The sequence below is a fragment of the Phyllobates terribilis genome, unplaced genomic scaffold (assembly GCF_046119375.1).
Source record: "Phyllobates terribilis strain yellow unplaced genomic scaffold, ASM4611937v1 Scaffold_4__5_contigs__length_816908805, whole genome shotgun sequence".
NCBI classification, from domain to species: Eukaryota; Metazoa; Chordata; class Amphibia; order Anura; family Dendrobatidae; genus Phyllobates; species Phyllobates terribilis.
In genome coordinates this window covers 476350973-476365397 of record NW_027362764.1, presented here as the reverse complement: position 1 = coordinate 476365397, position 14425 = coordinate 476350973, and positions in this window count along the sequence as shown.

Below are 14425 nucleotides of genomic sequence, written 5' to 3'. Positions count from 1 at the left end.
CCCTCCGCATCATCATGCCGTCGATGACCAGCCCCTTCTCTTCTCCGTTAAGCTCACTTCCTTCAAAACAAGGGTCAAAGCTTTCAGGCTGTAGTTAAAACAAGGGTCAAAGCTTTCAGGCTGTAGTTCCCTCTTCTCCTCCTCCGTTCTCACATAGGCTACCAGACAGACTGGGTGGATGGATAGGGTCTGCGAGTAATTTTCTCCCCCAACTTCCCGACACCACTGAGCTAACTGTTACGCTCGCGCCCGGACTGACTGGCGTGAGCGTGATTAGTGATCCCACTGTACCATGAACCGAGGAGTGCCTGGAGGGGCGTAACTAAGTATCAACCCGATCCGACCAAGGTCGCATGGCGGCTTAGTCAACTTCGTGGACCAAGGAGGAATCAAGCAGAGGGACCAGGTGCGACTCCAAGTCAGACCCCGGTCACAGTTGTTGACCCACATTGGGGAATGCAGGAACAGGCAGGTTAGACTGGCATACAGGCAGGTGGGTATTGGCAAGTACGGCTGGTATACAGACAGGTGGGCACTGGCAAGCACGGCTGGTATGCAGACAGGTGGGCACTGGCAAGCACGGCTGGTATGCAGACAGGGAGATACTGGCAAGCATGGGTGGAGTGCAGACTGGGAGGTACTAGCAGGTTGGAGCGCAGGCTGGATAGGGTCCAGTACAGACTGGGAGACAGGTACAGAGCCGCAGATGCGGTAGACAAGCAGAGTAAAGCGAAACCGCTGGAGCGGAGGACAAGGCAGAGCAGAGAGGAACTGCTGGTGTGCTGAGCAAGCAGAGCGGAGCGAAAACCGCAGGTGCGGTGGGCAAGGCAGAGCAGAGCGAAACCGCCGGAGCGGTGGACAAGTCAGAGCAGAGAGAAACCGCCGGAGCGGTGGGTAAGGCAGAGCAGAGCAGAACCGCCGGAGCGGTGGGCAAGGCAGAGCAGAGAGAAGCCGCCGGAGCGGTGGACAAGGCAGAGCAGAGAGAAGCCACCGGAGTGGTGGGCAAGTCAGAGCAGAGAGAAACCGCCGGAGCGGTGCGTAAGGCAGAGCAGAGGGAAGCTGCCGGAGCGGTGGGCAAGTCAGAGCAGAGAGAAACCGCCGGAGCGGTGGGCAAGCAGAGCCGAACAGGGCTGAAGGTGCAGGCAGAGAGGACAGGGCTCTGTTCACATGGAACAGACTGGAAAATACAGGAGGATGGCTAGAACACAGGAGGAAGATATGGAGGAAGGGTGAAGAGACAAGCAGAACCAGATACACACAAGGTACTTCCTATGAAGTAGCAAGTGGACACAAAACTAACAAACAGAAGTACAGAGACAACGAGTTAGAGTTAGGTGCAGGTTCAGATACTGCAGGAAAAGGGAAGGTACGGACATAGAGACAAACAGGTAACAGGCTAGGATACAGTTCAGACAGGAACTGCTACTGCAATGAGATACAAGAACGAGCCTGGGTATACAGCCCCCAGAGTGGCGGAAACAGACTAGAAGTCACAGGTAACAGGCCTGGGTATACAGCCCCCAGAGTGGCGGAAACAGCCTAGAAGTCACAGGTAACAGGTCTGGGTATGCAGCCCCCAGAGTGGCGGAAACAGACTAGAAACAGGACAGGACCTGGCAATTCAGCAGCAAAGACTAACTGAGTGAAGGTGTTGCTCAGGCACCTCCTTCTGGGTGGAGTTGGTTTAAATATTCAGTGACTCACAGCATAAGGCTGGAGACGCATTAGGGGTGCGCCCACAGCAGCTATAAGAATCAGGAAGTAACCGGGCTGCCGCCAAAAGCAGTCAGTCAAGAGACATGCACACAGCATGAACTGGAGCAAGGTTTGTAGGCTGGACTGACAGGTAAGATTGCGGTCTTGCATAGTGGGAGGTGGTGCACTATGCAAGCACGCCGTCAGGGATGTTACAGTACCCCCCCTTTACGCCCCCTCTTCTTCAAGCCTGCGTGGGTCTTCTGCAGAGAATTTGGAGGCCAATCCTTCTCTTCAAGAGGATTACCTCTTCTGTCCATTAGAGGAAACGAAACTGGTCTCATCATCTTGGTGACTAGGATGCTTCCTCCTATCAAGCCATCCTCAGCAACAGATGAAGTGGGTGAAGTACCAGGAACAGCACACAGAAATGTCTCTCTCCATTTCAGAGAACAACTGGAGGTCTTCCGCCTGGTTAGAGGGGTGCAGAGACTCGGGGGTAACCACCGCCTTGACGTACACTTTGCCAAGCTTACTGTATGAAGTGGGCGGCGTACCGGGTACCCGGTGAAGGAAAGTCTCTCTCTGTTTAACAGGTAGCACCCCGGAGAATTCAGGAGACAACTGGAGGTCCTCCGCCTGGTTGGAGGGGTGCAGAGACTCGGGGGTAATCACTGCTTCGAAGTCCACTTTGCCAGGCTTACTAGATGAAGTGGGCGAATTACCAGGTACAGGGTGCAGGAAAGTCTCTCTCCATTTGTTATCAGGTAGCACCCCGGAGGATTCAGGAGACTACTGGAGGTCCTCCACCTGGTTGAAGGGATGCAGAGACTCGGGGGTAAACACCGCCTTGATGGACGTAAGACCAGATTTATTAGAGACGGAGGGTCCTTGCCTTAGGACCATCTTCAGACTGGTTTCAGAGATGACATGTCTGTAAGGCGGGACGGTACCTGAAGCCAGATCATTGGTACAATCGTCGAGACTGTGTGGGGACATCGCCTCCGCTTCTCTTCCTTCGGAGATTTCAGCGCACAGCGAGTCAGCGACTAGCAGATCTGGTGAAGAAGAAGAACAATGTGCTGACTGTCCTGAAGATGTGGGGACTGGACACCCCTTGTACCTTAGCAGTTCCCCAGGATACACCATGCAGGATCTCCAGACCTGTGCGGGCACTAGATCTCTCGGCTCTGGACAACCTGTGGGTAAGCCAGTCAGCACCTGGAATGTGAAATTCTTGATGTGTAATGCTCCAATCTGGAGCTTAATTTGTTCAGACATATTTTGACTGCTTCTGATTAGGGCTCGTCCTTCTGCTGACAATGCCCAAACCGGCTTCTGGAGTTGTCGGACAGGAATCAGACACCAACTCTTCAAGGCTTTAAGCCCGAAACTTCTGGTTAATCTGAGGCCTTCACTTGCCACGGAGACAGTCATGGTCATCTGTGGAGAGGAAACACTAATGCCAAGGGCAGCCTCTCCTACAGGCCTAATGTCTTGGGATTCTCCAACCTTCGCTGGGCAAAGACCCTCAGGGGGTCCCAAACCACCGCAGCGGGACCGCAATCCGATTTTGTGACTGAGTTCTGGCTTCTGCTTTGCCTGACGAACATAGTTATCCTTCATGGATTCTGCGCGGAAAGCTGCCTCTACAGGCTGGGGAACAGGAGGTCTTTGGGAGGACAGAACCTGGCGTGACGGTTTACCTCTAGGCCTTGCACGTCTGGACTGCCTCTTGAGGTTGGGAAGAGAAGTATTCTGTGGAGCATAGTCATCCTGTGTGGATTCTGGGTGGGCAGCAGTCTCTTCGGGCTGGAGGACTGGTAGGCTACCTACACACATTAACCATCGGGGCTGCTCCGGGATATTGGGAAGGGAAGCTTTAGCAGAGGCTTCAGGATTAGGGTCATCGAAGACCATTAGAAAGGCCACCAGGAAGGCCTGCAGGTCAAAGATGATAGGATCCCATGCTTCCCATAGGGGGGTGATCCATTTCAAGGCGTCAACCTCTAGGTAGGACATAATAAATGCCACTTTAACCCGATCGGTAGGAAAATAGTGAGCATAGAACTTGAAATGCAGCATGCATTGCTCCACAAATGCACGGCTTCGTTTTGGATCCCCATAGTACCGTGGTGGATCCGCAGGAACGAGTGCTGATAGATCCATTTGGGCTGGTGCATAAATCGCCTGGGCCATAGCTTGAGAAAAAAATTTTTTTTTGGTGCACGTATTCGCCAGACAAGGATTCAAAATGTCTCTGAGAGCGAAAGGCCGTGGGGCTCAACGGGAACCATGGCCTGAGCAAACTGTTACGCTCGCGCCCGGACTGACTGCCGTGAGCGTGATTAGTGATCCCACTGTACCATGAACCGAGGAGTGCCTGGAGGGGCGTAACTAAGTATCAACCCGATCCGACCAAGGTCGCACAGCGGCTTAGTCGGCTCCGTGGACCAAGGAGGAACCGAGCCGAGGGACCAGGTGCGACTCCAAGTCAGACCCCGGTCACAGTTGTTGACCCACACCGGGGAATGCAGGAACAGGCAGGTTAGACTGACATACAGGCAGGTGGGTATTGGCAAGTACGGCTGATATGCAGACAGGTGGGTATTGGCAAGTATGGCTGGTATATAGACAGGTGGGCACTGGCAAGCACAGCTGGTATGCAGACAGGCGGGCACTGGCAAGCACGGCTGGTATGCAGACAGGGAGATACTGGCAAGCACGGCTGGAGTGCAGACAGGGAGGCACTAGCAGGTTGGAGCGCAGGCTGGATAGGGTCCAGTACAGACTGGGAGACAGGTACAGAGCCACAGATACGGTAGACAAGCAGAGTAAAGTGAACCCGTCGGAGCGGAGGACAAGGCAGAGCAGAGAAGAACTGCTGGTGCGGTGAGCAAGCAGAGCGGAGCGAAAACCGCAGGTGCGGTGGGCGAAGCAGAGCAGAGCGGAACCGCCAGAGCGGTGGACAAGTCAGAGCAGAGAGAAGCGGCCGGAGCAGTGGGTAAGTCAGAGCAGAGAGAAACCGCTGGTGCGGTGAGCAAGGCAGAGCAGAGAGAAGCCGCCGGAGCGGTGGGCAAGTCAGAGCAGAGAGAAACCGCCGGAGCGGTGGGTAAGGCAGAGCAGAGGGAAGCCGCCGGAGCGGTGGGCAAGTCAGAGCAGAGAGAAACCGCCGGAGCAGTGGGCAAGCAGAGCCGAACAGGGCTGAAGATGCAGGCAGAGAGGACAGGGCTCTGTTCACATGGAACATACTGGAAAATACAGGAGGATGGCTAGAACACAGGAGAAAGATAAGGAGGAAGGGAAAAAGGACAAGCAGAACCAGATACACACAAGGTACTTTCTATGAAGTAGCAAGTGGACACAAAACTAACAAACAGAAGTACAGAGACAATGAGTTGGAGTTAGGTGCAGGTTCAGATACTGCAGGAAAAGGGAAGGTACGGACAGAGAGACAAACAGGTAACAGGCTAGGATACAGTTCAGACAGGAACTGCTACTGCAATGAGATACAAGAACGAGCCTGGGTATACAGCCCCCAGAGTGGCGGAAACAGACTAGAAGTCACAGGTAACAGGCCTGGGTATACAGCCCCCAGAGTGGCGGAAACAGACTAGAAGTCACAGGTAACAGGTCTGGGTATGCAGCCCCCAGAGTGGCGGAAACAGACTAGAAACAGGACAGGACCTGGCAATTCAGCAGCAAAGACTATCTGAGTGAAGGTGTTGCTCAGGCACCTTCTTTCTGGGTGGAGGGGGTTTAAATATCCAGTGACTCACAGCATTAGGCTGGAGACGCATTAGGGGTGCGCACACAGCAGCTATAAGAATGAGGAAGTAACCGGGCCGCCGCCCTAAGCAGTCAGTCAAGGGACATGCACACAGCATGAACGTGGTGCACTATGCAGGCACGCCGCCAGGGATGTTACACTAACGTACGGAAGATGTTGGCATTTGTTCCCACTATGACAGGTGTTGGTCTTTCATCTGCCTCTGCCTCCGGGCAGATTAGCGCTATGATGGGTATCTCTTTATCCACTCCAACAACAGTCTTTGGGAATCGTAGTGACACGGACATGTACCCTCTGTAGGGGTAGCCGTGCTCACTCAGTCCTCACACCACGAGTCCAGACAATGGTTTCAAAGGCACATTGGATAGATATCTCTTATGCCATCCTTTGAAGATGATGGACACTTGAGACCCGCTATCCAGCAATACTGTGCAAGTATCGCAAGTTGATATATGCGGGGACATGTGGGGCTGGTCCCACTAAACCTTCAGGCAGTGTTTTCAATGAGGCACTATTGGATGGAGCGGTAGAGTAGGTCTTAGTTGCTGATGGGGGCTCAGTATGGGGTTCTACAGGCCCCCTTTCCCGTTTCCCGACTGCCTCTGAGTGTGATGGGGACAATGTGAAGGGTTCATTGAGCTCCACCTCTTCGGACACTGACGAGCTATATGGCCTGGACTCCCACAGACAAAGCACCCTTCTGGTTTCCTACTCTCTACTCTACAGAGGTCATCATTCTCGCTTCCTGAAGCCAGGGTTTGCTTCTCGGCTACCTCTGCAACACTTTGTAGCCGCTGTATTGTCTTGGCCTGGGCACTTAACAATTGTGTAATCTGCTCCCCCTGTTTCTCGATGACTTTCAACAGTTCCATCTCTCGGCAGTCGGCTGCTGGCTTCAGGGCAACAGTAGTCACCCGAGGGGATGTCTTCTCTCTTGCGGCCAAAATAACCTCCTCCTTTCGAAATTCCTTAAGCAACTCATGAAAAGAACCAGGAATCTTCTCTCTATCACAAGACCTCATCCGCTGGGCAATTGGATCATGAGTGAGAGCTCCTCTGAGTACTTGTTCCAGACGACACTGATCAACTTCTTTAGGGCTGACTCCACCTTTAGATACTATTCTATGAACCAGCTTATCTAGTCGGTATAGATAGTCTGTAACGGGTCTGGGAGGCGGAACCTCTGGGCTACTATACAAGGGAGCGGTCCTTGTAAGGGAGCGGGTGGCGACCAGGCAGGCAGTCACAGCAGGTGACCGGGACAGTCTCTGGGTGTACGGGCAGGAGGTCACGGCAAGTGATCAGGGCAGTCTCTGGAAGAACGGGCTGGAGGTCACGGCAAGTGACCGGGGCAGTCTCTGGAAGAACGGGCTGGAGGTCACGGCAAGTGACCGGGGCAGTCTCTAGGTAAGGGGTAGGTACGACCTGTGATGGCTGAACCTCCAGGTAGGCTAGCAAGGCAGATGGAGGATGTGTGCTCCCAGGTGAGCAAGCGAGAGTCTCTGGAATAGCAGGTGGTCACAGCACGTGACGGCGGAGCCTCCAGGTAGGCAAGCAGGCAGGTAGCGGAGAAGCGCTCCCAGGTGAGCGGGCAAGAGTCTGGAATAGCTGGTGGTCACAGCACGTGACAGCGGAGCCTCCGGGCAGGCAAGCAGGCAGGTAGCGGAGAAGCGCTCCCAGGTGAGCGGGCAGGCTGGTCCATAGACAGACTGACCGGAGTTGTAAGGCAGACCGTCGGACCTCAGGCAAGCAGGCAGGTAGCTGATGTGCGCTCCCAGGTGAGCGGGCAAGTTGGTCCTTAGACAGACTGACCGGAGTTGTAAGGCAGACCGTCGGACCTCAGGCAGGCAGGCAGGTAACAGGAAATCAGGCAGGATTAGGACAGCAAGCTGGCAGGAATCTGGCAGGTAACTGGCAGGTAACTGGCAACGGGACCTGAGGGCTGAAGCAGAGTAGAACGGTGCAACAACATTGCTCGGGCACCTCCATTTTGGAGGAGGTGCCTTATATATGGTAAAGTCCTCCGGCCATTGGCCGGGGACTCCTTAGGACGGCGCGCGCGGCCCCTTTAAGAGGGAGGGAGGGCGCGCGCGCGCGCGCCCTAAGCACAGTGGCTGGGAAGGAGCGCGCGCTGCCAGCAGAGCGGGAGAGGGACGCCGGGCACGGAGCAGAGCGGTGAGGGGAACAGCGTCCCTGCCTAGCAGAGGGCAGGGACGCCGGCACTACAGTACCCCCCCCTTTAGGCCCCCCCTTTTTTAGGCCAGATAGAAATTTAGCTAGGATGAGAGGGGCATGGATGTTCTCCCGGGGCTCCCACTTTCTCTCCTCAGGACCAAACCCCTTCCAATCTACCAGAAAAAAGGTCTTTCCTCTTACCCTTTTGGTGGCAAGAATGTTCTCTACCTCAAACTCGTCCTCAGCAGAAACCGGAGCAGGAGGCGTACCAGTAGACTTGGAAAAAGAGTTAAGCACCACGGGTTTGAGGAGAGATACATGGAAGGAGTTAGGGATCCGTAAGTTGGCCGGGAGTTTCAATTTATAGGCCACCGGGTTGATCTGACTGATGACCTCCAGAGGACCGATGAACCGAGGCCCTAACTTGTAAGAAGGTATCTTGAGTCGAACATATTTAGATGAGAGCCAGACTTTATCTCCTGGACGAAATTGTGGAGGATCCAGGCGTTTTTTGTCAGCGTGTCTTTTCATACGCTCGGATGACAGAAGGAGTGCGGACCGGGTACTCTCCCATATGGAGGAAAATTTGCTAACGAGAGATTCCGCAGCCGGGTTGTCCACAGAGGTGGAGACAGGAAAAGGAATCCGAGGATGCTGACCAAAGACTACAAAAAACGGGGATTTGGAGGAGGATTCGCTCTCGTGATTATTATAAGAGAACTCGGCCCATGGTAGGAGATCCACCCAGTCAGAATGGTGGGCATTAACGAAGTGCCGGAGGTAACTGGTCAGGTTCTGATTGATCCGCTCCACTTGACCATTGGACTGTGGGTGGTAAGCGGAAGAGAAGTCCAGGGTGACGTCTAGTAGTTTACAAGTGGCTCTCCAGAAACGTGAGGTGAACTGTACCCCACGATCCGACACGATGTGGAGGGGCAGGCCATGAAGACGGAAGATGTGGCGGATAAAGTCTTTAGCCAGCTCGGGTGCAGACGGAAGGCCTGGCAGGGGAATAAAGTGAGCCATCTTGGAAAAGCGGTCAGCGACCACCCAAATGACCGTACAACCGGCAGAGACGGGGAGATCAGTTATAAAGTCCATTGCTATATGCTGCCAGGGGGCAGCAGGTACAGGAAGCGGAAGGAGGCGTCCGGCTGGCAGATGTCTCGGGACTTTGTTGCGGGCGCAGGACACACAGGCAGAAACAAAGTCTATTATGTCCTTGTGCAGGGTAGGCCACCAATAGTGCCGGGCAATAAGCTGGAGGGTCTTTCTCTGACCGGCGTGGCCAGCTAGTTTAGACGAATGGCCCCAGTGTAGGATCTTCTCCCGATCAGGTACTGAAACAAACGTCTTACCGGGAGGGAGACGATTTAGACTCAAGGGAGCCACCTGCATTACTCTGGCGGGATCGATGATATGTTTAGGTTCTTCCTCGAGATCGGACACCAGAAAGGATCGGGACAAGGCGTCTGCTTTGACGTTTTTGTCAGCCGGGCGAAAATGAAGAACAAAATCAAAGCGAGCAAAAAACAAGGACCACCGGGCTTGGCGCGGGTTAAGTCTCTGGGCATGCTGGAGGTAAGCCAAGTTCTTGTGGTCAGTGTAAATTATTACCGGATGAAGAGCCCCCTCGAGTAGGTAACGCCACTCCTCCAACGCCAGCTTGATGGCCAATAACTCTCGGTCTCCTATGGAATAGTTGCGCTCAGAAGAGGAGAAGAGTTTGGAGAAGAAGCCACAAGTTACCATTCTCCCGGAAGATGATTTTTGAGTAAGTACCGATCCGGCTCCAGAGGAGGAGGCGTCAACTTCCAGGAAGAACTGCTTGTTGCCGTCCGGGCGATGCAGCACCGGGGCGGAAGAGAAGGCCTGTTTTAGGGAAAGAAAGGCCTCCTCTGCTTCGGGCGGCCACTCTTTGGGATTAGTACCCTTACAGGTGAGCGCGGAAATTGGGGCAGTCCGGGAAGAGAAGTGCGAGATGAAGAGGCGGTAATAGTTGGCGAAGCCCAGGAACCGTTGAATAGCCTTCAACCCCTCTGGTCGGGGCCATTTCTCGATGGCAGACAGTTTCTCAGGATCCATTTGTAGGCCGGTCTGAGAGATAATGTAGCCCAGAAACGGAAGCGAGGTCTGCTCAAAGAGGCACTTCTCATATTTAGCGTAGAGATGGTTCTGCCTGAGCCTGAGCAGGACCTGACGAACATCCCTCCGGTGAGTCTGGAGATCCGGAGAGAAGACCAAGATGTCGTCCAGGTACACCACTACGCAGGAGTAGAGAAGGTCCCGGAAGATGTCATTGACCAACTCTTGAAAGACGGCAGGAGCGTTACAGAGGCCAAAGGGCATTACCAGATATTCATAGTGGCCGTCCCGGATGTTGAATGCCGTCTTCCATTCATCCCCCTGACGGATACGAACCAGGTTGTACGCCCCACGGAGGTCCAGTTTGGTGAAGATTCTAGCCCCCCTCAGACGATCAAATAACTCCGGAATGAGCGGAAGGGGGTACTTATTCTTCACCGTTATCTGGTTAAGGCCTCTATAGTCTATACAGGGACGGAGAGAGCCGTCCTTCTTTTTGACGAAAAAGAAGCCTGCTCCCGCCGGGGAGGTAGATTTCCGGATGAATCCCCTGGCCAGATTCTCCTCAATATATTCGGACATCGACCGGGTCTCAGCAGCGGATAATGGATAAATACGCCCACGGGGAGGAGAAGTACCAGGTAACAGGTCGATAGGGCAGTCGTATGGTCTATGAGGGGGTAGTGTCTCTGCCTCCTTTTTATTAAAGACATCAGCATAAGACCAATAAGGAATCGGAAGTCCAGGTAGATTAGCTGGGGTAGGAGAAGGACGGACGGGATGAACGGGAACCAGACAGGTCTTATGGCAGCCCTGTCCCCAGCGAAGGACTTCTCCGGTCTGCCAGTCAAGAACGGGTGCATGTTTCTGGAGCCAAGGTAGGCCTAGCAAGAGGGCGTGAGAGAGTCCAGGCAGAACATGGAAGGAGATACTTTCAGAATGCAGCATTCCCACCTGCAGAGTAATGGATTCGGTGATGAGTTGGATGGGGCGTGGTAAGAGCCCCCCATCCACGGCAGCAACAGACAAGGGTACAGCCAGAGGTTTGGTGGGGATGCGGTATTTCTCTACCAGGGACTGTGAAATAAGATTCCCGGCTGCTCCAGAGTCCAGTTGGGCTAGTTCGAAATAACGGTTCTCCCCGTAGACGATTGAAACTGACAACAGCAGGGATGGAGAGGATTTATTCTTGTCTAGGTGGACCTCTCTGAGCGAATCTAGACACAGGCGTTTCCCGACCTCTCCGGGCAGGCACGGATCCGGTGCTCCTTACTGCCACAGTAGAAGCAGGTCCCCTTGGCACGGCGTAAGTCCTGACGGGTCTTGACCATCTTGGTCTGGTCGACCTGCATAGGCTCAGGAGGGTGTACCTGGTTAGAGACAGAAGGAGTGACGGGTTTCTGAAAAGTAGGAGCTAAACGTGGTAACCTCCTCTCACGGGTGACCTCTCTGGCACGCTCCTGGAACCGTAGGTCAATCCGGGTGGCAAGAGTTATTAAGTCATCGAGAGTGGTAGGAATGTCCCGACCGGCAAGTTCATCTTTAATACGGCCGGACAGACCCTCCCAGAAGACAGAAACCAGAGCGTCGTTATCCCAGGCCAGCTCCGAGGCAAGGGTACGGAAACGTATGGCATATTGGCCCACGGTGAGACTTTCCTGACGGAGGCGTAGCAACGATGATGCGGATGAGGTCTTCCGTCCGGGTTCGTCGAAGACTTTCCGGAAAGCCGTGAGAAAAGCAGGCAAGTTGGACACCAGGGGGTCTCCTCTCTCCCATAGAGGATTTAGCCAGGCCAGGGCCTCCCCGGTGAGATGGGACATGATGAATGCAATTTTGGCTCGGTCGGAGTTAAACTGGTGGGACAATAGTTCAAAGTGCAGGGTGCACTGATTTATGAAGCCCCGAGCCTGGGCTGAGTCGCCTCCGAAGCGAGGAGGTGCAGAAAGCCGAGGTCCGGGGTAGGATATCATGGTGTTAGTGGACAGCGGAGCTGCCGGATTGCGAGACATGGCACTGGCGGAGGTTGTTGGTGGAACAGTCAGAGTGTCCAGGCGAGTATTGATATTCCGCAGGTGACCCAGGATGGACTCCTGTTGGGACCTTTGACGGGACAGTTCATGACACAGGTCCGAGAGCGAGGGAGCTTGGGTGCCACCGGGTTCCATGGCCCGAGCAAACTGTAACGGGTCTGGGAGGCGGAACCTCTGGGCTACTATACAAGGGAGCGGTCCTTGTAAGGGAGCGGGTGGCGACCAGGCAGGCAGTCACAGCAGGTGACCGCGACAGTCTCTGGGTGTACGGGCAGGAGGTCACGGCAAGTGATCAGGGCAGTCTCTGGAAGAACGGGCTGGAGGTCACGGCAAGTGACCGGGGCAGTCTCTGGAAGAACGGGCTGGAGGTCACGGCAAGTGACCGGGGCAGTCTCTAGGTAAGGGGTAGGTACGACCTGTGATGGCTGAACCTCCAGGTAGGCTAGCAAGGCAGATGGAGGATGTGTGCTCCCAGGTGAGCAAGCGAGAGTCTCTGGAATAGCAGGTGGTCACAGCACGTGACGGCGGAGCCTCCAGGTAGGCAAGCAGGCAGGTAGCGGAGAAGCGCTCCCAGGTGAGCGGGCAAGAGTCTGGAATAGCTGGTGGTCACAGCACGTGACAGCGGAGCCTCCGGGCAGGCAAGCAGGCAGGTAGCGGAGAAGCGCTCCCAGGTGAGCGGGCAGGCTGGTCCATAGACAGACTGACCGGAGTTGTAAGGCAGACCGTCGGACCTCAGGCAAGCAGGCAGGTAGCTGATGTGCGCTCCCAGGTGAGCGGGCAAGTTGGTCCTTAGACAGACTGACCGGAGTTGTAAGGCAGACCGTCGGACCTCAGGCAGGTAACAGGAAATCAGGCAGGATTAGGACAGCAAGCTGGCAGGAATCTGGCAGGTAACTGGCAGGTAACTGGCAACGGGACCTGAGGGCTGAAGCAGAGTAGAACGGTGCAACAACATTGCTCGGGCACCTCCATTTTGGAGGAGGTGCCTTATATATGGTAAAGTCCTCCGGCCATTGGCCGGGGACTCCTTAGGACGGCGCGCGCGGCCCCTTTAAGAGGGAGGGAGGGCGCGCGCGCGCGCCCTAAGCACAGTGGCCGGGAAGGAGCGCGCGCTGCCAGCAGAGCGGGAGAGGGACGCCGGGCACGGAGCAGAGCGGTGAGGGGAACAGCGTCCCTGCCTAGCAGAGGGCAGGGACGCCGGCACTACATAGTCAGACATCTTCTCATCTGGCTGTTGGTAGGTGGTACAGAGTTTATAGAGTAGATCAGTAGCATCTTCGGGGATCCAAAAGCATCTTCTAAAGCACTCATATAATCTTGATAAATTGCTAGTGGCTTGCTCCGCCAAGCAGCCTGCACCACTTCCATAGCAGTACCCTTCAAACTTTCTACTATTCTCTGCTTCTTTACGGCATCAGTGCACTGCGATTCTTCTAAGCACAGTAAAGTGACATCCCTCCAAGTATCATATCCTTCTTCTCCAGCAGGGGTGGGGAGGACATGCGAGAAAGTTCTTAGACGACGGTAGTTCCCTTCTGGCTGCATCTTTGCAAACTGACTGACTAACTTTTCCATAGCTGTCATAAGCACATCAGCAGGGGCCACTGTCTCTTCCGGACTGGCTCTAAGTGGAGTAGAGGGCGGACATATACTAGTGTTTCTAGGCTGAGTGGTTGATTCCTGTTGCCGGGTCTCAACTTCAGACTCAGTAGGCCAAGTGATCTTCCATTGTTGACCATTCTCTGGGGACATGGCTACCATGGATGGGAAGTATTCTTTCCTCAAGATCTGCCCGGTTGAGATCAGGGCTGTGGGTAACTGTCCTCCCTTTTCCTTCCTGCGGTCGACCACTTTAGGGTGGGCAAGTTCAGTGAGTCGGTTAACTATTTTCAGTATCTCTTCATCAGACGCATCACAGAGCTCACCACTCACTGCAAAGCTTTGTTTAGCTGTAACATCCATCTCCTCACACCACAAATACACTTCTTGCTCTGTTAAAGTCTCCATACTAAATACTCCTGTGTTAGTTCTGGATCTCAGCAGTGACTCCACTGTAACACCCCATAAGGGCTAGCACGGTACACTGGGTGTTATGGGGGTCTCACCTCTCTAGGGCGCAGTGACTCCACCCGAATCTTGATTGGAGCTCTCTCTCTGGGACTGCAGAAGGACTGTTATCTTCTGCCAGGGGCTGATTCGGGAAGCCCCTGCCACAGCTCAGTACACACTCACAGAGAACAGGAGTAAAACCGTTTAACAGGTTTATTGCTATGCAGCAGAATTGAGGTGGGTTTAAAGGAATAACATACAATACAAGTAACAGTGCTCTATAAAAGTCCTATACACATCACAATCTACTTCTACTCCGACCCTGCAAATATAACGTAGCAGGTTTTTTCTTTTTATATTAACTCAGTCGAAACGTTGGGGTCCAGTTGCCACGGATGTTGGCGCGCAAATGAGAACCGTTGGTGCACTTAGATTAATATTAATGTCAATAGTCTGGGTTGTAGTGCACTCACTGTAAATAGCGCTGGTAGAACCACAAGTCTCAGAAGGGCACTCACTGTGTGTCTCAAACGGTCGGATGGTTCTCTGGACACCAGCTATGGGCGGCAGGATTCAGGCCTTTATACGGTGGGAGTGC